This window comes from Pleurodeles waltl, chromosome 2_1, assembly GCF_031143425.1.
Source record: "Pleurodeles waltl isolate 20211129_DDA chromosome 2_1, aPleWal1.hap1.20221129, whole genome shotgun sequence".
NCBI lineage: Eukaryota > Metazoa > Chordata > Amphibia > Caudata > Salamandridae > Pleurodeles > Pleurodeles waltl.
Window position 1 is genome coordinate 674,023,048 of NC_090438.1, and position 24,786 is coordinate 674,047,833.

General features: G+C 40.9%; 1 protein-coding gene across 3 annotated transcripts in view; it reads left to right on the plus strand.

Moving 5' to 3' along the window:
• The window catches only part of PIEZO2 (piezo type mechanosensitive ion channel component 2), a 1,085,167-nt gene that overhangs the window by 130,826 nt on the left and 929,555 nt on the right, over positions 1–24,786 (plus strand). The gene's annotated exons all lie outside the window — the stretch shown is intronic.

Here is a 24,786-nt window from a genome sequence, read left to right on the forward strand (position 1 = left end):
GATTTTTAACCAATCTTGGGCCATGGAAAATTCTGCTTTCATTCATCTAAACCAGGTTTTTTAGTTAACCAATGAGCAACAGTTACCAACTACGTTGCCATACATTTCTGGGATTATTCTAGAATGTAATCGATGTGCTTGCTGGTTGGCAATGTTGTGAAAAATGTCGCAGATCTGAAGATAATGCGCCTCTTCCAAACTGCTGGTACTTTCGGATGAGGCCTTGCACTGTTTTGGTATCCGTCAGGACTCTGTTTCAGATTAGCCCACATTGCAAGATGCTTGTAATTCCTGGCATTTCCTGCCTCTCTTATGGCTCGGCCGCTACAGTGAGAGCTCAACAACAGATCCTCAAAAGTAGGCGGTGAGTAGGTGAGAAATTGGATATTAATTATTAGTACACATGTTCTGAAAACCATTGCTCTTAAATTGAAGAATTAACCCTTATACTTTAGTGTTTACAATGCTAAAGAATGTTTATGCTTTATTTTCATTTTCCTAAACGATGGAGACTTAGAAGTCCTAATTGAAGTGAAAGCTAATATCATAATAAATCTTCGAAATATAAACGTGGTTTATTGAAAGGCAGACCTGATTTTGATGAACCTTTTTTCGCTTTGTTTACCAAACTGTTACCTAAAGACCTCATTTCTGGTGGTTTGCTAATCCTAGTTTGAGTGGAAACTCCTAGTTGCACCTGACTCGAGACTGCGGTCCATGTGCACCATAGGGATTTTTGCCTTCATGATTTTCTGCAGATAATACTTGGCAGAAATTGTGCTGGCCAAAAATGCCCATTCAGAGTTTGTGAACCTTGGTGTGGTAAATAACATGGGCTATGAGCATGGTATCACCTATCCAGAGGTTAGCCAATCATAAAGGGAATATAAATTGTGCACCCAACAAATACTGAACTGTTTCCCTTGTATTAGTTTCACAGTTCACAAGTTAAACCCAAGACCATATGCTAATTGTGGGTCACTCAGAATGAGAGACTAATTGTGCTGATATGTACTAAAACTCAGTTCAATGTTTTCATGTAATAATTATCCAATCCATATGTGTTATGTTTAGGATTATGATTGATGGTCCCTGCCTCCTCCTCGTCCTTCAAGACTGACAGGACACCATGACCATATAATTAAATGTCAACTCTTGTCCATTGTAATAAGGTTGTCTAAATCTCTGCTTATCCACTTCTATCAAATGGTAAGCCTGGGAGGCTCTTTCCTGATGGTTCTAGCTTGGAGCTCAACTAAACCAGAGTCACGTAACGATTACACATCCCAGGAACATATGAAAATCCAAAACAGTCCTGTCAAAACATGAAAATTTAACTTCACTTTGAAATCATAAAAATAATGTGTTAAGAACATTTCACACAAAAAGCAAGTGCATCTCTTGAAGAATGAACCATCAGTATTCAACAGTGACCGATGGTTCTGTGGAAAATATACCAGGTGAGGAAAAAGGAGCAAAAGTAGCTACAAGAAGCATCTTTAGTAGCTACTCACTTGTGAGACTCCCTGTTTTCGGCCCGCGCCCTGCCCCCCACCCCGCAATCGCGTACACTCAACCTCTTGCATGTGAGAATCCAGAATAGATTCTTCCAAAAAGAGGGATAAAGCACTCTTTTAAATGTGTTTGTGGCATCCGATTCTGCTTGTGGTTCACGGTCGTCTCATGGTCGCAGCTATGTGATAAACTGTAACAGAGTCTAAATGCCTCTAAGACGTCTGGGAGTGATGTAGAGTTTGGCAAATGTGGGCATCCACCAAAAAATGGTGGATGTTCTGCATCTGCCAGTCTACAAATACACCCTTCTGTCTATTGATTTAATGAAGTACGGTAGAGCAGTATGCTATTGATAGAGTAAACTCACCAACAGAAGTTACAAAATCTAGTGAACTTTTCAAAAGACACATAAAGAGACATCCCTGAAACCATGAATTCAAATGTCTGTTTTTTTTAGATTTTCACAAAGGCCAATATAGCATTTGATTATCTCAAAATGTACTGGGTCTCATTCTCATGGCAGTCAGCAGTTTTGTTTGTTTAATTTTCACAGAGATACATCCTAAGTGTATTGTATTAAGATTTCTCATTGAAAAATATACTTACAGTTATTCATCCATGTATGTTTCCGGTCTACCTTTACAAAGTACATTTGTGTACATCTAATAAATAATCTTGCCAGATTCTAAGTTTTTGCTGTTACCCTATCACTGACTTCTCGGTCTGCGTCTGCTTTGAAGACAGACATGTTTGCAACAAGCACAGCACAAAGCTGGGTGGCAAACAAGCAAACTGCCTCTTCAGAAAGCAAAGCTGCCTCCTGAAAGCTGAAGGATGCCATTTTAGTATCCCGCTTTACAACTTAAATGCCTCTGCCGTCAGGCACTGCGTGTTTCACCTACACTTGAGATGTCTAGACGGAGAGAGCAGCGGCTCCAGCACCTTTAGTCAGAGCATATAAGGTGAACTCCAACAATGGCGCAATTCATCTTCCAGAAAGTCATTCTGCGCTGACTCGAATAGATTATGAACGGCTTATGTGAGCATGCACTACCCAATTTCATTCACGTCACTGCTGTTTTTAGGATATCATGAACCAAATAAATGAAACTATGGACTATCAACCTCAGAGAATGTATTCCTTGTTCCCTCTTGACCAGGGTTGTTGGTCTTCAGTAACAGCACTAAGACTATGTCCAAGTGATCATGTCACATACATATACTACAGCCATTTTAATTTCATACATGTATATGCCATTTTGATATATACCTATATAGCTATACACTATATAAGTCAGATGCCTACTGGCCACGTCACTGCACTATGTTACCTTTATTCAACACAACTCCGCGTTGAGTGTAGTCTTTAGTCCTGTTCGCAGTGAATCAGGTGGGCACCTGACAAATGGTCTGCACAAATTGAGGTGCACCTTATTGTCTTTACTACACTGACACAAGCTTTGTAACCCTTCCTCTGATAGGGCAGAAATCTCAATGCCACCAACAACGGTGCATTGAGAATTTGGCACATACACACAAATATACACATGTTGATCCAGCCACGCGCTTGCGCCACTTGTCATAGAAATCTTCCAGCTTGTAAATGCGTATCATGCATCCTCGCAGTGGCATAATGCAAAATAATGCCCCCCTCTCCACCTATGCATAGTGTGAGGAGGGCCCCTCGAGTCTCATATATCGCACATATATACATTGACATTCGGCTGGATGGGGCGCACTTGAACGATTGGAGGACCTGCTGTGCCACAGGGGCTGCATGGCCTGCGTCACACCCCTTTCTCCTAGGTATTTACCATTCAATGGTGTGCAACAGAGAAGCAATTTATAAGCATTGATGCAGCCATTAACGAGTCACAATGAGGAGAACCGCTCGCTTTCCCTTCTCATGCATATGGATTTTAATGTGCCCCTTCTAGTTCATAGTGTCTGTTGTGAATTACAGTTTGCATTTGTGAGTGGTGGATTGCCACTCTGAATTTGCAAAATCAGCTGTTTCGTCCAGGTGTGCTTCTGAGACACAAAAGAGCTCTGCCCCCAGGTCTCACACGACCTTTAACATTTTAGCCACATGGTGTGTTAAAATCCTGTCTATTGAAGTACGGAGGTATATCAGCAGTTTATATAAAAGAGCTCAATATTTTCTTTTTTATATTACCTCTTGTGGGAGGAGCGGTAAAAGTCATGTTTGCCAGCCCTCGAGTATAATATCAGATTTATGGCTTCCTGCTAGAATGAACACTGAGAGTGAGTCCTATGGAAGCCCATTACTGCCAAGGGTCATCTTTTACAAGCAATGATAAAGTGCACTACAGACGTTTCGGAGGCCCTCAAAAATATAGTACATTGTGAAATTATTTTAAAGGCACCCACCAAGTTACTTAAGAAAATGTTGATAACTTGGAAAAATGAGGCTTTTCTTGTCAGACCTTAGCAATAATGCAATTTGCTAGAGAAAGCACTGCACTGTGAGCATTGAGAGTGATTTATCTTACCAGCAGTACGGCAGAAATTATCTTTGATGAAATTAAAGCTATTTTGCGGTCACTGCTGACCCAGATGTCATTGTCCTGAAACTTCCTTGCCCACTCATTTAAAAAACCCAACAACTAAACATTCCAATATGTCTACACGAGACATAGCTTTTAACCATTCCCTGAAATCTGAAAGGTTCCGGTCCGCCCTGCCAACTCGTGTCCCACCGAATATTTTCAGAGAAGTGAACTTGACTTGTGGTTAGCTGGCTTGTGCGGACCCGCTTCTGGAATGTGAACGCATTCCTTAGGCCGGGTCTCAAAACATTTTTGACTGGCGCCCATACGTGTTCTTGGTGGTAAGTGCAGTGCTTGGTACAAACACTTTTTTCCGCCCTATTAAGAAAGACTTGGGAAAGTGTGAATGTGTGACCAGAAGCTTTGTGCCTATTTGTTATGTTGCATTTTGTTGTGTGGTGGCGAGATGTTGCTTGTGCTGTTGTGTTTTTTTGCTGCATTCTGTTTTGACGGTTTTGTTGTGCTATCTTATATTTTTTGTGTGCTTTTTTGCTTATTGTTATGTCATTGTGCTGTGTTCCGTTGCTTAGTTTAGAGATGTCAACAAATGCTGCTGCATTTCTAGTGAAAACGAACATATTCCTTAAAAGTGCCAAACAACCATTTACCACTAAGGTAATAAAATATCGCTTCTCAAAATCTTTAACTATTTAAGATGTCAGTCAACTAAAAACTATGGCAAAGACTGTGTTAAGTGAGATCTTTCTGTGCTCACTTTGGGGATTATTTACAAGCCCCGTGGCACGGGATGGCGCTGCATCACAGGGAAACGGCAGAAATGCACCGTATCTACAAGATATGGTACATTTCTGTCCTCTCCCTCTGCGCTGGCACACGGATTGCTGCCTAGCGCCAATGCAGACACTCTTGCACCATGGTGCAAGGATTCCTGCATTGTGGGGATGATTGTTTTTGTGCAGGAAGGGACACCTTTCTGCAGAAAATCAATCAAGGAAGCTGTTTTCCTCTTTCTGCATTCTGCAGCACACATAGAAAGAGGGAAAAAACAGGGAGAAATAAAGATATTTTGAGGTGGCGTGGGAATCTGACGCATTCCCAGACTTGTAAATCTGGGAATGCATCAGATTCTTTCGCGTTCCATGGGTGTTGTGTGGGGAAACCCTGAGCAACACCCATGGAAAGCCCCTTTCATGCAGTTTTAAGTGTGAAAGAGGTCTATATGTACAAAGCCACGAAAAGCCACGCAAGGTGGAGCGTAAAAAAAACTGATGCATCAGTGGCGCAGTGTGCCAATAGGGCCTCATAAATGAGCCCTTTTTTTTTGGTATGCCCTGGATTTTGAGAAATCCATAAGCAGTAATTTAATCTTAGCTTCCAATGGCTCACCAGAAATGCACAATAGTTTAACTTTCTGAAAGAGGCTTTAATCCTGGATCATGTACAAGGAATCATTATGATACAACAAACAACAATGAAAGAATCCTCTTTCTTGTATCGCAACCCATAAGTAACAAATCATTAAATAGATAGTGGATTCACACTTTGTACAACTGTAACTTACACAAAGCCTCTAAGACCTGAGAGTCATTCCTTGGCTTCTATTGGAGCAGAGGGCGTATGGTTATATGACTTCATAATGAGGAAAAAAAATCCCTCTACACAGATATCACACAAAAAAATCAGGAACCAAAATATGGTGTTTACATACTTTGTATGTAGGAATCAAAATATGGTGTTTACATATTTTGTGTGTAAACTACAAAATATAGAGCTAAAAATATTGGACCAGAATGTCGTCAAGAAGCAGATAAGGATATTGATTTAACTATAAGTAGCATTATACTTAATTTCATTTAGAAATTAAAGTTTACACTAATAATACAATAAAAAATAAAATATTGGAGAATATTAATACAATTAGATAATAAAATATTTACATAAAAAATGAAGCATTATTTAAACAATTAATAAAAACAATTTACTTTAAAATAATTAATAATAATAACAATAAACATATATAAACACACATTTAACAAACACATAAAACCAACTATGTAAAACATAAAATAAAAACAGTAGTCCCAAAAATTATAATATAAAAAGTACAAATTATTTAATTTTTATTAATAATCAAAACTTAAAAAAACAAACAATAAAAATAAAAAATATATTATTACAATATTAGGAAAAGAAGTGGACTTTGCAGTGGTTAAGTGCAGTATTACTACTCTAAAATAAGCAACAGCACGGAAAGTGTTGGAGTTTGTATGAGGTGAGATTTACTATTCCCTCTGCAATCACATTAATAGTAAAGAAAGTGTTGAACTTTGAAGAGCTATGATTTACCAATCCTACACCAACATTAGGAAAAGTAGAGAAAATGTTTGACTCTGGAGGGGCCAGGTTTACTATTCCCATTCCAATCTTAGCAACAGAAGAAAAAATGTTTGGTTTTCAGAGTGGTCATATTTACCATTCCCACTCGAGCATAGGCAATAGTAAGGGAAGTGTTGAACTTTGGAGGGGTCAGATTTACGATTCACACCATCGCCAGGCCTAAATTTGTTTCTTAAATGAAACCTTTAAATACAGACCCAAATAATGAAAACGAAAAAATATATTTAAAATAAAAGCATATTCATTAAATATAAAGCAAATTAATTAAATGTACTAAATAGAAATGTTAGGTGATAAAAATTATTGAAAAAGGAAAAACATTTTTCAATTTACAACAGTTCCTACCCTACAACTCTAAAATGAATATCGACATTGACTCCTCAGCTAAAATCTTGGCGAGGGTTATGTATAACTGGATCAGAAGTTGGGCAAATACCCTCAACATCTTAAGCTTTTTACAGCATAGCTTTAGAGTGGGCTTGGGCACTTGGGCACAGTAGAGCAGTCAATGCCTGAACCTACATCTTATCATATGCAAATATCTGTCCACCAGGGAGTGCCCGCTGTACCATGGTTTAATGGACCTGTCTAGCACATTTGAATGTGTGAACAGATCCAAGTTATTGTCCTTATTGCTTCATTCAGGCCTTGATGCCACCCTGGCAAATATTTTACATTATTTACATGAATTTATCTGTCAGACATAGATATAGCCAGAATGGGGAGTGCACTGAACCATTTGGTCTCTTTAGGGAGTAACGCAGGGGTGCATCTTGACACCTATTTTATTCATTCTTTAAATCAACAAATTGAATCACTGTTTCTTAGGGAGTGGGCAGGGTGTCCCGCGGATCAGCAAGCAGCTGAAGCTTGCCTTATTCTTGATGATGCCATTCTTCTAGCCTGTATACCTAGGAGTGTCCCAACCCTAATATCATACTTACCCTCTTCTATGATGTCCTTGGATATGGGCATTAACTATCCCAAGTCTCCCACCATGGCATGTGGTGCTAAGAGCAGTAATATGAGACCAATTTACGTTAATTCCAACACGCCTTCAGCAGTATCCAGCTTTCTATACTTGGGGATTTTCTGTGATCATAAGAGCGCTTGGTCTGCCAATATAGCCACAAGATTACTTAAATCCACGCAGTCTGTGGGCACGCTTTTTAAAAGACTATTTCCATTGCTGATTATTGTCACAGCTTCCTAGCTGCCCACACTTTGCGAGCTATGAGGAACTGGGCCTCACATAAATTGAGGACTAAATTAAACTTGCCCATCCTAAGTTTATGGCCGGCAGTTTGGAACAATTTTAATGCATTGTTTAGCCAGCAGGTAATTAGGGAATGTCTTAATTGTGATCAAGGGATGAATATCTCATAGTTGGCCTACATCAAATCATTCTTCACATCTTTTGTTAGACCCAGTAGTGTAACAAAGGCCCCCACAGCACTCAGTATGGGGGTGGGGTGAGCTCCAGGGCTCCCTCCTCAGCTCAGTACACTGTGTATGGGCGGCAGGTTTCTGACTGGGTCCAGGTGGGAGGGGGACCCCTCCCGGTACTTTGCAGCAGGCCCCCCTCAAGTTTTGTTACACCACTGAGTAGACCCTCCCTGTTCTCTAACACTACCAGCACAAACAAGTCTGAAAAGAGGTGGCTGAATCGTTCTTTTTTAGACATACAGTCAAAGAGGGATGCAGCTGAACCCAAGAAGCTCACAAACAGGCAATTCATTGTGTTACAAACTAGTGGTGGTATTGAACCCTATCTGCAATATGCAGTTAACCACTGGGAAAGGACTCTGGGCCAGATGTAGCAAGCCGTTTGCATGACGCAAACTGCGAAAATCGCAGTTTGCGCCATGCAAACGGCCGAACGCGATGCACATTCACAAATTGCAAAAGGGGTGTTCCCTTCCTATTTGCGACTCGCATCGCAATTCAGACTTGCTTTGTGACCGCGAATGCGGTCGCAAAGCAACTCGCAGTTACCACCAGTGTCACACTGGTGGTAACTCATTCGCAAAAGGGAAGGGGCCCCCATGGGACCCCTTCCCCTTTGTGAATGTCGACAAAAATATTTTTTCAGAGCAGACAGTGGTCCCATGGACCACTGCCTACTTTGAAAAAACTAAACCAAATGGTTTCGGAAGTTTTTTTATTTTGCAACTCGTTTTCCTTTAAGGAAAACGGGCTGCAAAATGAAAAAAAAAACTGCTTTATTTATATAGCAGTCACAGACATGGAGGTCTGCTGACTTCAGCAGGCCAACATCCCTGTGAGTGCAGGGACTCGCTATAGGGTCGCAAAATGCGACCCACCTCATGAATATTGATGAGGTGGGTCTTTGCGACCCCATAGCGAGTCGCAGAAGGTGTCTGAGACACCATTCTGCATCTGATTTTGCGACTTGCAAATTGCGAGTCGCTCAGACTCGCAATTTGCAAGTCGCAAAATCGGATTTTGCTAAATCTGGCCCTCTATTGTTTAAATTCAGGCCAAGTACCTTTCGCAGCCTGCTTTCCTTCCTCTTAGGGCAGCATGGGGCCAATTTCCCTGTGTGTCTGACAATGTTCCTTCCCGAACATTACTTCATTTTATTTTTTTCTGAAAATATTATGTTAGGTAAACTAGGTGTGTTTTATTACGTATATTGAAAACCCATAACTTTAGCTTGTGTAGAACGGCTTTTGTTTTCTCCAGACATTGAAGGACCCATCAATTTGTGTTGCTGTTGTACATAGTCAAACTAGTGCGCACTTGTAATATGAAATTAATTCATTGTGTATTTTAACTGTGCACTTTTATAATTAATTATTTTAATCAAATACAGTGCCATTTGACTTTAACTTTGAACACCTCCATACGAATAAAATTAAAAAAAAAGATGAATAATTATATTACATTAAAAATTAAATAAACAATTATGATTAATAAAATTAATATATATAAATTTAAGTAGAATAATTGAAATAAAGAAATTTATCAACCAATTAACAAAAGTTAAAAAATGTAAATAACAATCAACAAATACATTTATATAAATAATTACCAATTAAATGCATAAACTGAATGCTAAGTAATTAGTGATTTAATACAATTACAAATTCCAACCTGAATCCCCTACAAACTCAACAACCCACTACTAAATTAACAATTTCCGATTAAATGAAAAACAAAATCACACTAAAACTTTAAAAATATACTAAGACAAAAGGCATCACAGTTCCAATAAACTGAAATCCTATAATATATCAAACTAATTAAAAACATACTGTAAAAATTGTTATACCAGAAGAAGGCCAACAACTTGACATATATTGAGGACCTCCCTGGGAAAATTATATTGTTGACTGGAGAGACAGTCCAGTGTGCAGGCACTAACACCCAAATAAAAACCTTGTGCAAATTTAGGGTCAGGAGTCACCCCACACCACACAGTTTCCCAGCATGCACTGCAGACTTCACTGATAACATAAAAGCAGCCACGTTAGTACGAATAATAATAGGTATAAAATAATCCCATTTGGATTAGAGTAGAAAGTAGAAAGAGTAGGCCCTAGAACTTGACTTGTGAGAGACATCAAAATACATTATTTGGCAAAGTGGAAAAAACGGAATGCAAGCTTGCCTCAATGAGACTAAGTGCAAGGAAGGCATGTTAAGATGGGGGACCTTTAAAAACAAATCTGTTACTTAGAATATTTAGAATATAGATCAAAGGACACAGAGAGAATCTGTAGAAGAAATCAGGTCCACATCATTAGCCTGCTGGAAACAGAAAAGTGGAAGGAACATGTGTAGAAGGATATCTAGAATACTGATTCAGCATGCTCCAGAGGGCCTTCCCAAACTGTTTGTGGTCAAGAGAGTACACAGAATCCCAGTGGTACCACCATCAGTGGGATCATGACTGGGACTTGTGGTTACGTCAATGCTAAATTATTCAGTTTCTTCAGTAGACATCATCACATCAGGAAAATTGGACACTCTATGGTAGTCAGTAGCAAGGTGTTCATCTTTCCAGACTAAACTGCTGTATTACAATCCCAATGCAAGCTGTTCCTAGTGATGAGAAACAAACTTAGGGACACAGGCATCAAGTACATTCTAATGCTACCCGCCAAGTTGAAGATCACTGCCACACATACTTTACACTTCTTTACTGACCCTATGGAAGCTGAAGAATGGGCAGATGTCTGGTCTGCAACTAACTATGTCTATGAGCAAGAACCAACATGACACACTCAACAAAATAGGAAGAAGCAGAGGTGACAACATGACAATAGGTCAAGACCAACAATGGTGCAAGCAGCAAAAGAAACCACAGTGGTGGAAATAGTGCATTCCACTATCCACAGACTCCGCTCTAATGCATCCACAAAACGTTCCTTGTCAGTGAAGAGGAATAGAAGATAGAAACATAATTGCTACCAGAGGTTACCCCCATGACCTCGGAATCCATTCATTTGATGAACACTATCCTGGCTGTGTGCACAAATGACATAAGTTGGCAGCAAACAGGCCTGACTTTAAATGAGCATGTTACTTTACAGAAAGTGAGCCAATCTGGGAGCCAAAAACACAAGTCAGAAAAGAGGATGGTCACAACCCTAAACAAGAAGATGATGAAACAAATGATGGTTGTGAACCTATGAGTCACAAGGCTCATGAGCACAGCATATATAAAGTCATGACAGATCACATCTAACAATGTTAAGTACTTATGGGAGAGACATCCCCAACTCTGTGTTTTGGACCTGCCCCTCTCTGCAAAGTTTCCCCAGGTTCCTGCCTTCCTTTGCTACATCAGATTGGGTTGGCTTTTATGATTATGTGCACTTTACTACTGCTAAGCAGTGATGAAATGCCTTTGCTCTCCCTTCTAACCCTGATAAAATTGGCCGAAACCTGATTGGTACGTTTAATTTGCTTGTAAGTCCCTAGTATATGGTACTACATGTATCCAGGGACTGTAAATACAATGTTACTAGTGGGTTGCAGCACTCAACCCACATTGCTCCATCCACATTGGCCTTTTAAAACATCTCAGGCATGCGTCCGCAACCTGTAGTGCAGTTTTAAACTGTCATTCGACCGGGCAAGAATAATGTTTGCCAGGCCTAAACCTTCCTTTTGTATAATATGTATAAACCACCCCTAAGATAGGCTCTAACCACTCCTAAGCCAGGGTGCATGGTACTTAAAAAGTAGGACACGTGTTTTTAAATTTTACAGGTTCTTACAGTGAAAAACTGCCAAAACAGTTTTTTTACAGTTTTAATGCTATCTCTTCCCAGACTAGCACTGAGTTACCTTATAACACTTAATAAGAGATAACTTCAGTTTGGAAACAGATACAGAAATGCTTCTTCTACTCACATGAACTGCAATTTAAAATCCTCTTTAATGAGAAAGTCTGATTTTAATTTACCATTCTGAAAATTCCACATTTAGAAAGTTTCTATTTTTCTGCATTGATCAAATGCGCCTTTCTCCCAGTGTCCATGAGCACATGGCTGTAAATGGGTCTCCTGTGGCATTTTGTGTATTCCTTCCAGACATGGGGACAAAAGGGCCTTCAGTGTGGGGTAGGGTATTGCTCTTCTAAGTCGGATGTCCTGGGGTGTTGTACTCAGCCCTTCCTGAGCTTCAAAGGGTAGTCTGAGGGCTTGCCCACCCCCTTCCACACCTTTAATGGCAGCATGCCCTACCACTGACAAATGCAGTTCATACTTAGACCTGCCTGCCTTTTGTTATCATTGAGAGTTTGGAGCCAGATGCAGTAAAGAGGGAAGGTTACACAAAGGGAGCATGCCTCACCCACAAGCTGGCCCTGAGCATAAAAGTGGCAGCTTCAGAACTTCCCATAAGAACGCTTAATAACCTGTGGAAGATTCATAAGAAGGACTGTCCTGCTGTCTGAAGAAGAAAGATTGGACTGGGTTGTCTTAAACCCAGGCTTCCCAGAAGTGACTCCAAGGGCCAACTCTTGTTGGAGCTACTGGGACACAAAAAGATTCCAGTGGCATGCCTTGCAACTGCCAAGCAGACTAGTGCCCTGCTGCTGGCTTCTGCTGGAGTGAGTCCTGATTGCCAAGAGCTGTCCTCTCAGGTCCTGGACCATTGACTGGCTTTAGAGAGTACTCCTCCTGTCTCAGAATCACAATTCTTGAGTCCCATTTAAAGATTAAGATATTTTTGGCCTTTTCTCCACCACAAATGCATTCATCACATCACTCAAAGACTAACTGTGAAGCCGGCCACATGAATCTCCAGCAACAATCTGCACTTCGCATCCTCCCTGAGATCCAACATCCATGGTGACAGTCTGCACCAACCACCAGCATGAAGCTCCAGCGACAACGGACTATTCACACCAAACTGACACCATTTGAAACACCTGAACTGCTCCCCACATCAACCTCTAATGAGAACTTCCACTGAAGCTCCCCAGGTAGACTTAAACTCAGAGAAGGTAAAATCTTCAGTGGTATGAACCTGTCCCTGTATCCGACCCATACTCCATCCCGGTAGGCCTGACTTGTGACTTTGACCTAGTCCAGCACGATCAGATGACCACAATTGATGTTTTGTGTTTGGTGCTATTTTTACTAGAAACTTTAAAAACTCATAACCCCGGTTCTACTGATTAGATTTTTACCATTTTGGTGTTACTTTATTTATTACAAATATTGCTATTTTTCTATATTGGCTAAGGAGTTTTCTTGTGTTTTCACGTGATTACTATTTGCGTGCTGCATAATTACTTTACACATTGACTCTAAGCTAGGCTTCACTGCTTTTGTAATGGTACACATTCCTTGCTTGGAATGTTAGAGGCACTGCATCATATTAAAACAGTATAAAATTATCATTTATTTTTAGCATCAAGGGATAGATTTTGCCTTCGTACAGGAAACACACTTGACAAAGGCAGGGGAGGCCAAATTTAGGAAAGGATGGAGAAATCAATTTAATGTCCACATCTTGAGTGAAGGGGATGCTGATACGAGTTAGGGCAGGGATTCTCTTCATGATTGAAAAAGAACAAATAGACCCAGAAGGCTGATATATATTACTGGAAGGGCGCTTAGGTGAGTGTTGCTGACCTTATGTTGAATTTATCTCCCAATCATGTCAGAAGATGAATTACTCTACCTGCACATGATCAGACTTCCTTTCTCATGCCACTCCAATTGCATGGGGGTGGTGACTTCAGCTGCTCTCCTGACGTTAATGCATATCAATCATACCCACCCTTGTCTGCCACAGATACAGGGCCGAGGCCCCAAAATTTGGTTGATGGGTGTAGCTATGGAATCTGACAGAGATATGGAAGGAAATTCACCCTTAGTCCATGACTTGTATTCCAGACTGTACTTGCTTCTTTGCTCCTAACATATACGGGAACAATTTGAGTCAGTATTATACCTAGGTCAAACATGGTCTCACCGCAACCCACTACTATTTAGCATTACATGGAGACAGTTCTGGACTAGTAACCCAAATTGGAAAATGTAGGCCTTCACCTTGCAAGACTGGGCCTTCAAGGGAGAGATATGGAGAGGGCAAGTTCGGGGATATGAGCAAGAACTAGTAAACACTTGTTACTATCTTTTCGATAACATAGAACTCATCTGCCTATATGATTATGAAGACCACATAGTGAAACTTAGTGATACTTATATACACCACCTCAAAAAATTTAAATTTAAAGAATTTATATTACTGTGAGAATATCTGTGACTGGTACCGAAACCTCTGTTCTCTATTATGAGTTTGTAAGGACATCTTTGGGTTGTCAATAGAACTGTGAAATTGTACCTCTGTGTAATGTCACATATATGTAATGCCCCATCTGTGATGTTATTGGTGATTTTTTGATCATGTCATATGTGATGTCTCCAGTGATATCAAGAATGCCATTGGTGATGCCACCTGTGATGTCATCTTTGGGTTTATGAACAGTGCATTTGATGTGCATTATGGTTGTGCGGCTAATAATAAATGGAGGATATCAGTGCAGTTTAGGTTTGCAGTTGTTACAGTACGTCCATTATGCTGAGGTTTACTTCAGGAATTTGCATATAACGCCAGGTTTATCTGTTTATGTGTAAATGCTGTGGAATAAAATGTTTCAAGGCAAATAATATCTAATCTGGCATGTCTAACATTTGTTTAAACAAAAATATACTATTTCCTATAGCTGTGCATTACAGCACAACTAATTGGTAGTAAACTCCTAAGACTTAAAGGGAAACTAACTTTTCTTTCTTTTGGCATGTTACATTTTTCTGATTATAGCAATCTCAGCACAGAAGTTCAGGAAATGGTACCCTATTGCATCCGATATTTAAGACATCTAATAATGGCATCTGTTTTCTATCAACTCTGATTATATCGGACCTGAAAATTCAAGAGAAACTAAATGTGTGAACTGGAGTATTGATTTACATTCTCCCACCCCTATTACTAGAGGCCCTCACGTCACATGAGACTGTTTCCCAAGACTCCTATCTGTGAATTAAAGTTTGCCCCTCTCCATTTTGCCTAGGTCTTCCTCAGCTTGTACAGTTTGTTTGTTTTTCTTCCTGCCACCCACAGAAGCCCTGAAACAACCCCGTCGTGTTAAATCCTATCAGTAGCTTTACATGTGTGCATGATTGGACATATGCTGTGTGAGATCCATGCCACATGGTTTGCTATCCTAGTATCATGCGATAAAGTCCAATCAATGTACAGTCCATGTTTATCGCTAACCAACAGGAAACATGAAACATTAGTCTCCTGCGTATCTAGTTTTACTCAAGCTGATGACATTCCGTGGGAAGTACTCGGACCAATAACTCTGAGAATTAAAAGAGGCTACAGCAGCTAGTGACCCGGAAACAAAATTAGCATGCAGAGTTAAAATAAAGTTATTGAATGAAGGTGATTTTTTTACAACTATTTGTTCATTTATTTATTTTGTTATGTACTTATTTGCTATTTTACTAAGTATGGACTCCACCCAGTCAGATATCCGAGCGCTATACAGAGACTGATTGTTATAAACTACATTAGTCATGACAATTACAGAGGCAGAGAAGATTACAATAAACGAAGTCTATGCAAACGTAATGAGAAATATAAACACACATAATATGAAATCCAGGTTGCCAAATACCATTGAGTAGAAGTTAGCACAATCAAACGAGGGTACAACATAGCAGATTGTAAATGGATATAACGCTGCAATGAAAATAAGTAAGAATTTAAACAGAAAACTAATTTTTTTAAGGGTTAATTTATACGCTGGATGTCATCTGTTTAGAAACCTACATGTTTATAACATGCCAGAGCCATCTCAGCCCTTCATCCTTCTGAACCTGTGCATGGCTAGTAATCTGAGTAGAATGAATAAAGGTTTTGCTTTTAGGATATGTTGCGTTATACAAAGGAAATACATGGAATTGAAATGGTGTCTGCATCGTTTTTATTAATTGAATAGAATAGCCTGAAACAGTCATTGTAATTATTACAATTTTAAGCAACATTGTTAATGCTACAAATGTTGCAGGAACGTCCATTCTAATGTAGTGTTAAGAAATGTTATTGTATGTTCAACTATGACAATGCTGCACTGTGTGCTGATTTTGTGCAAGAAAACAATAACGCATTTTATCTGAGTGTTCACATATATTTGTATTTAGATTACAAAGATGAAGGTGGGCTTCTTGATTTAAGGATGACACCGTAATTAATCCAGTATTTCATCCTTAATAACTTTGTTCATCCTTAACCAAATCGTACGAAGTTTGAGTGTAACAGTGTCCAGCTATGATAGTGACAATATCAGTGCAGATCTGTCTTATAGTTCATAAGTAATATGGCAGAATCTAGAAACGTGTCAAACATCTCAAAGCAGAGTTTCATTGTGCAAAACTCAGACAGCGATGTACAAAGGTTCACCAATTGTTTTTGGTTCAAATGCTTTTCAGATATTACGTGGCTTTGGTGAATATTTGCCCAGCATTTGCAAAGCTAAAAGGTCACACATATGCGAGAGCTTTACCAAAGTGTTTTAACCATTTTGTACACCAGCATGTTTACTCTTTCCATTGCTAAAAGTTAGTAGCGTACAAGAGAGGGGCATAGAGTGGAGTAGAGTGCTGTCATAGAGTGGAGTGTTGTAGGGTGGAGTGGCATAGAGTGGTGTAGATTAGAGTGGTGTAAGGTAGAGTGGTGTAGGGTGGAGTGGAGTGTCAAACCGTAGAATGGAGTAAGTGGTGTAGTGTAGATCGCAGTAGAGTGGAGGGACATAGAGTGGAGTAGAGTGTCATAGAGTGGAGGGACGTAGAGTATCAGAGAGCAGAGTGTCAGAGTGGAATGACATAGAGAGGCATGGAGTACAGTGGAGCGGCGTAGAGTGGAATATGCATGGTGTGGTAGCACACTACCATTACAGACAATACATTTTCAATTGAAATTACCATTACATTTGCACAGACATACAGTTTTACTGATAAAACTATACAGCAGACAAACAGTAATGTGTGGAAATTGGCATCACCTAGTGTACTGATTTGGTTTGGCCACATTAAAGTATTTGTTTCCACTAAACTTTGGAATTTCAAAAAATGTACTTAACTTGTGCTTTTCTAATTCTGATGTATTCTGAAATATTTGTACAGTTCATTTAATACCATTTAAATTGTGCAGTGTGCTAGAAAAAGATAACATCATGCAGCCTTTACCATCCCAAGTACCTAGCAAGATTTTCACATAAATTATTTCACTTTGCAGTCAGAGAAAGAACAGTGAAAACCAACCTCCCTTGGAAGATAGAGCCTAACATTTGACCTAGGTGAATGGACAGTACATGTGACAAGATAAAAACAAAATGTAAAGGCTTGTTTATTGTTCATTCATGCCTGAACTCCAGAAAGGTTATTTTGGGGCTGCTTCAGAAACCCCTGTTCCCTTAACCCCAGAGCCTGGGTGTGAAGTTGAGGATGTTTAAGTTGTGCTTTTAGTAAAGAGCACCTACCAATATAAACAAGTTCATAGACAGGGCATTATTCTTCACAGGCATGCAAGATTGGTGAGAAAAGTGGCAAAGATAAGTAGAATCAGGAAAGCAGAAAGACAGGAGGCATGAAACCTCTTCAAAGAAATACAGCATGTTGAGTGCCTCATGAAAAATAGAAAAAAAGCATTTTCCAAAAGGGAGCACTAGTGGAGGAATGCAAGGTGCCAGTTAGGGAGGTGGTAAGCAGGCTATGCTCCACAGAAACAGACACAAATAAATACTGGACAGTCTAAGCAAATAAAGCCAGCAAATAGAAAGCAAACAAATGTGAGTTACAAGACACAAAGCCTATGGTAAGCAATGGGCAGAATGTATTACCAGGGAAGCTTTCAGAATATTCCCAAGAAGTCTTCCGCAACAAGGCAGCTGTGCTTTCTGGTAGGCTTCAACCTAAAAAGGGAAATTCATTGCAACCCAGAAACCAAAAAAAGTGCTCAAGAACCACGTAAGCAGCATGAGGCTACGAGCTACAGTTTCCCCATGTTCTCAATAGAAAACAGGGGGCATGAGAATCCACACCCTCCTCTGTGGAATACTATATTGTGTGTGCCACAGAGGAGTAACTGCCACTTGTGCATGATGATGAGGGGCAATAAAAAACCCCAGCCATGTGGATGATAAGGGGTCAAGCCTCAATATTGTACCTACTCCCATTGAACAGAGTGGGCTTAGTTCTGTAATGTGCCCAAACTTGGGCAAGACAGATGAACCCACCAGTGCCTTTTGCAGAGGGAGGATCCAGTGTCTGTCTTTGGGCACCCACATTCCCACCCAGGAGCCAGTGAGGGAAATGAGCAGAATACCCTCACCTTTTCCCAATGGAAGGGTTGGAAAATTGGATAATACCCCACCCATGGGAAAGGTAAGGTGGAAGGGGAGAAAATCAATCTCCACCCATGGCATACTTGAAAGAGGTGAACAAAGGTACATCCACATGGAAGGACACCTCAAAGCAGCCATCCAAAAAAGGAAATGCCCTTGCCCTTCAGCAAAAAGAAAGGTGAAGAGGAAAATGCCATTACCTCACCTTTGAAAAGGTGGCGGTGCTCTAAATAATCATAACCCCCGCCCTTGGGAAAAGTAAGAGGGGAAACATTCCTCCAAGGCCTTGGGCAAGGCATGAGGAAAAGTGCATTCATATGTGCACTGAAGTTTAGGGCTGAATCCAGCGGGAAACGTCTGGAATGACGACTCCAGAACAACGATTACGTTGTTAACGCAAGTGGAACCACGCTTGTGTTGATAACGACTCCCTTTTTCTCTACCTTAACCATGCATGTAGCACATGCATGGATAAGGCAGAGAAAAAGAGAGTACATCGGGAGAGGACGCAGTCAGGTAGGTGGGGCTGGTGCAGGCTTGGGGGGTAGATTAAGGGCTTGGGGTGGGGGCGGGTGGGTCGGGGTAGTTTGGTCTTTTAAGGGTGGGGGATCTGGGTAGTTCTGGTTTTTAGGGGTGGGGGATCGGGGTAGTTCTGTTTATAGGGGCTGGGGATCTGGGTAGTTCTGTTTTTAGGGTCGGGTGGGAGGTCGGGGTAATTTTGTTTTGGGAGTTGAGTTGGGGTGGGGTAGTTTGGTTTTTGGGGGTGGGAGTTGGGGTAGTTTGTTTTTGGGGTGGGGGATCGGGTAGTTTGGTTTTTGGGGTGGAGGTTTGGGGTAGTTTGATTTTTGGGGGTGGGGGATCAGAGTAGTTTGGTTTTTGGGGGTGGGGATCAGGGTAGTTTGGTTTTTGGGGTTGTAGGATCTGGGTAGTTTGTTTTTTTGGCGGCGGGGGTGGGAGGTTCAGGGTACTTTTGTTTTTGGGGTGAGGGTTTGGGGTAGTTTAGGTTTTGGGGTGGTGGGATCAGGGTTGTTTGGTTTTTGAGGGTGGGGGATTGTGGTAATTAGGTTTTTAGGGGCGGGGTGGGGGGATCGGGGTACGTTTGTTTTTAGGGGTTGGGGATCGGGGTAGTTTGGTTTGTGGGGATGGGGGATGGGGGATTGGGGTAGTTTGTTTTTTGGGGGTGGGGGATCAGAGTAGTTTGGTTTTTGGGGGTGGGTGATCAGGGTAGTTTGGTTTTTGGGGTTGGAGGATCAGGGTAGTTTGGTTTTTGGGGTTGGGGGATCGGGGTAGTTTGTTTTTTAGGGGTGGGGTGGTGGGATCGGGTAGTTTGTTTTTTGTGGGTGAGGGGTGGGGGGATCAGGGTAGTTTGATTTTTGGGGGTGGGGGAATTGGAGTAGTTAGGTTTTTAGGGGCAAGGGTAGGGGTATCAGGGTACTTTTGTTTTTAGGGGCTGGGGATCGGGGTAGTTTGGTTTTTGTGGGTAAGTGGAGTGAGATAGTTTGGTTTTGGGGGTGGGAAGGGTAGTTTGGTTTTTAGGTGCGGGGGTGGGGTGATCGGGGTAATTAGATTTTTGGGTGTGGGGGATCGGGGTAGTTTTGTTTTGATGGGCAGGGTAGGGGTCAGTTGTTTTTAGGGCGGGTCGGGGAGGTCGGGGAAGAGTTAGGGCTCAGGGTGAGTGGGAGTTATCTGGGGTAGTTCTGTTTTAGGGGTGGGGGATCGGGCTGGATTTAATATTAGAGGTTGGGTACTTCTGGGACTTAGAGCAGGTGGGGGATCGCAAGCTAGAACCACGCATGCAGTTCCTACACGCGCTTTTACTAGGCATGCTTTTGCAAAATCGTGGTAACAACGCGGTCGTTGTTCCGACCTCCTTGTTCAGGCATGCGTGGTTCCAGCATTCTTTGTTCCATCATACACTCGAACCCAGCAATCAAACTCTGACATTAATACAGCTGCTTGAATACTGCCCCACAATTTAAATTTTGAAATATTTTTTCATGAGACAAAACACTCTACGTCTTTTTTGTCTTATTAAAAGCTCTGCCGGTTGATACTGAAGTGCATGAATACGTGTTAATTAAACTCAATAAAATGGGCATTAATTAGCTGTAAATTTGGCACAAGTGTAGGATTGTTTAAAATTGGCATCACCTACACTAATTCAATTGACAAAGAACATACAGAAATATGTTTGTAATTTGCAGCTGGCATTGATTTGTAAAAATTGTGATCCAGTTCATAGTGTTGCAACAGTGCCTAATTTGTAAATAAAAACGTGCGGGTGCCCAAAGCCCTCCTCTGCAACGCTTGGCTGCTGCAATTAAATACTGAGGCAGCATAATTCTGAAGCCATCTCGGGCCTCTTCAATCCATTTACAGCCACTCTCTGCCCCTGCAACTCACTCTTGCAGCTTTGTTTTCTCCCTTTGACTGAATTTTCATTTTTCTCTTACTTCGTCTTTCCCATATGTGTCTCTAGCTCGCAGGAAATGCTTGAGGCCGAAGAATAGGTGCCGGCACTCAAAAATAAGTGCTGGTGCTCCGCACCGGGAACCACCATCTCAAATTAAGCACTGTGTTCCAGATATGTGTTTCCTTTATCGACACCCTACTTTTCAAAATTAATGTTATGAATTACTTTATTGAATTGCGTAGATGCTTCTCAGAATCATATCCGAAAAACAGAACAACAGGACCTCATTTATAAAAAAAAAAAAAAAAAGAATCACAAACACATTTAATTGAAAACATATCAGTATAGAGTTTAATCATCGATAATAGAAAACCCTCCCAGAGAACAGCTAATAACATTTACATTTCTATAAAAGTGGAGAAACCTAAAGAAGCTGTAGGCGGGAATTTAAAAAGCCTGAAATTCTTCACAGAAATCGTTTGAGTCATGCAGTGCATGGCCGGGATACGGCTGTGCAGTTATTTGCCTGCGTTAATATGTAAACGATGAAAATGTTCGACACGACAGTTCCTGAAGAAGGTTGAAATCTATGAAAATTTAGCGGAAGTCTACAGTACTTAGGTTTCTTCATCGAAATCTTCTGAGTCATGCCGTGCGTTGCCTGAACAAGGCTCAGCAAGTCTCTTATCTTTTGCACATCTCAATAAAACAAGTTATTGCACGGAAAGCTCCTGCCTTTATTGATATTTAAACACTGGGTACGAACATGTTAGCTTGGGCATTTTCTGACAAAGGAGAAAATGTTGACCGTTTTTGGAGGAAGCCTACACTGCCTAGATTTCTTCACAGAAATTATGAGTGAAGCAAACTTGTGGCAGTTTTTCTTCAGAATGAGGGATACCAAAATAGAAGTGGGCCATCCAAACATGCCAATAAGTTCAGTTTTCTAAAGAGGCAATACATACTTCTTTTTTAGGTCTTGCTTGTCAGTACAGCTGTCTCCAGACGTATTATGATCAACCTAAGAAATAGCTTTCAGTAGTGCTACATAAAGGAATTTTGCTCCGCTCACGTGTAGGCAAGAGTACAGGTTTTGATTGGGCAGAAACTGTGCGCTTCTGCTGAAAAAGTGTTTTACCTTCTCATAGTTGTGATTTTTTTAAAATTCATTCAGCCACCTGAGACAGCAGCAGAATGGCTGCCTGAGCTTGGACTGTCAGGGGCACACACATGACATTGTAGTGCTGGTATAGTGTCTTATATAACTAGATAATTTATGGTGTTTGTCTCTGTCAGTAGCACAGATGGGAGGGGCAGTCATAAGGAATATCTTGCAGCATATTAAAGGCTACTGATAGCTACCATAGTAGGCAATGGTTTTGGTGTCGGTTAACCTGTGTGACAAACCATAAATATTGTAGGTTTGTTCTACGAGAATCCGTTTTAGGCCATTTTAGCAGAGATGGTGTTTTGCTTAGCTAACTGTAATGTTGTATGCCTTTTGTATGCCTTTCTAATTTTGTGACTGTGTGGCTGATGGTTATCTTGTAGAAACGCTTCTGCTTAAAACTGCAGGGTGTGTTGTTTATGGTGACAAACTATTGGCTTGATTGGTATACTTAGAAATGTTATGTCCAATGTGATAGTTTTGGCTTGCTTATTGTAAAACATTATGACAAGGTTTTTAGTCTAATTGATTAATTTGAAAATCATTTGTTTTATTGAATTTTGGCACAGAAAACACAAAATCACAAAACACACACATGACAGTAACACAAGGATACAGTTGCCTCAGGAGCGAACCCCCCCACCCCATCACCGCTCCCCCCTCTCTTTCCAGTCTGCATGATTGTATGCTTGATCCAGAAATTCCCTTTTTCCCTTTGCTTTACTGATGTCTCTTGGGGTGGGGGCCTAACTGGGCATATTAGTGCTAGAGGTGCCATCTGATTTTTCATTCAAACCATAGTATGTTCACCACTTACCTCTGACTTTATCAAATTTCTTAGGTCAGGCTCGCCCTGCATTTATACACCACACTTTTTACTTCCGCACATCTGTTCATGCCTACTTCCCACATAGATTTGTTGGCACTGTTGACTGTCCCCGCAATTTTGCTTCATATTTTCTTGTGACGAGGAAACCCAACATTCACAACAATAATTGTGCCATGGGGATGTCTACATCATTAGGGATGCCTAATATAACCAGGAGCGGTGTCCTGGGCAATGTCCAATTCCAAATACCAAATTATTTCCCTCCAGTATCCGCTCACCCTGGGGCAGCTCCAGAGCATCTGTGTAAGCGTACCTTCTTCTTTGAGGTATCTTAACCAGCAGGGGGCAGTAGCCCTCTCCATTTTAAATGGTTAGGTCCGCTAATAGTATGACTTATGTAGAAAGTTAAATTGTATCAGCCTCAATCATGATGACATTTTTATCACATTTAAACATCCACCTGAAAATAAATGTGGTTTAGTAACAGGAATGGTTGGGCAATCATTGAGTTTTAAATTTTCTCCTTTTCTAGTTTTCTTGTCCTTTTTTATTTTAATGTTTCTTAACAGAGTGCTATTGCTCTCCAGGTAGTGCTAATGGGCCACTTGCTTTGATGACCATGCTGGAACATTTAAGCAATGACAAGCCTTTTACAATACATTTGCAAGAAATCCTACTGCTATGTTTATTTTTGTTACTGCAAGCATATACCCGCTATGTTTAGATGGTAGCGTGTTTTCTTTTTTCTACTGCTATTCTTTTAATTTATCTTGCATATATTCTTGAGTTTGTGTGCTTTTTTTTTGCAGTTGTGTCAGAGGTTGAATTCAGCAGTGAAAAAGTGGATGGATAAATTGATACATGAGCCCAAAGATGAGTGATAAAGTGTGCATAAGATAACGTATGGAGTGCCTAAACCCATTAATGACACAAAATACACATTTATTCATAAAACACACCTGTTGAACCTGTATATCTGATCCTGAATGCTAATTGTGTACACGGAAGCCTGTGCAATGCATGTTTTTTAAAATATGGTGTATATTCTCAAGTGACATCTTGGGAATTTACACAGTTCAGTCAAATACTTTAGAAACGAAGGTTCAAGATGCCTTTTTTGTCTTTCAAAATATCTTCACGTGAATGCTTTGTGCAGTCACAAAATAGTTTATTTGCATTTTGGTACTTTAGTCCTACGTTTGTGGTGAAACACTACTACAAAGCCCCACTTCATGATGCAGAGAAGTAAAAATTAGAACTGGTTGGTCTACTAGTGGGTGACATGAGAAAACGGTTTGACGTAACAGTGCTCCCACCTACTCAACAATAAAGTCAGTCTCGGCTCGCGCTAAGCAGAAGGAGCGGGCCGGCTCGTGGGGGGGAGATTAAATTAAATAAAAAGTCATTAAAAAAAACACTTACCTTACCACCGTGTTCCGCTCCGCTACTCTGAGGTTTCCTCGCTGCTGGCAGGCACAAACTCTCAGCCTGCCCTGTGCCAATCCTGATGCTGCTTAGTGCAGCTTTAGGATTGGCTGGGAGCGCCCAGCTAGTTCACTCCCTGGCAACTGTGTTGCTGGACTGGAGACAGCCCTGTGCGCATGTGTGTTTGGCCGGCCCGAGACGTTCGGCCAAACACACATGCACTCGGAGGGGGAGTCACTGCTCATTATCCCCGAGGCCCCACCACTTTTCACAAAAAACAATCATAAACCCAGTTTATGATAGTTTTTTGGGAAACGTTTTACAGCTGCTGCTGTTGGCGGTGGGGGCAGGGGGACGGTGGAACGACGCTCCTCTGCCCTTAGTGAGCCCCATTACACGTAACGGCGTGCTCTCTGCTGTTCTTTGTCCTGTGCCTGAAAAATAGACACAACTCTGTACCCCTGAACAGTACGTCACTCAGAACTCCTCTGATACACGACCTCGGATCTTGACTCAGTGAGTCCATGCTACATAGCGCCTAGTGTTGTCATATGGCTTTTCACCAAGAGCTCTCTCACAGTACCCACTTGTGGCGAGAAGTGACTGATT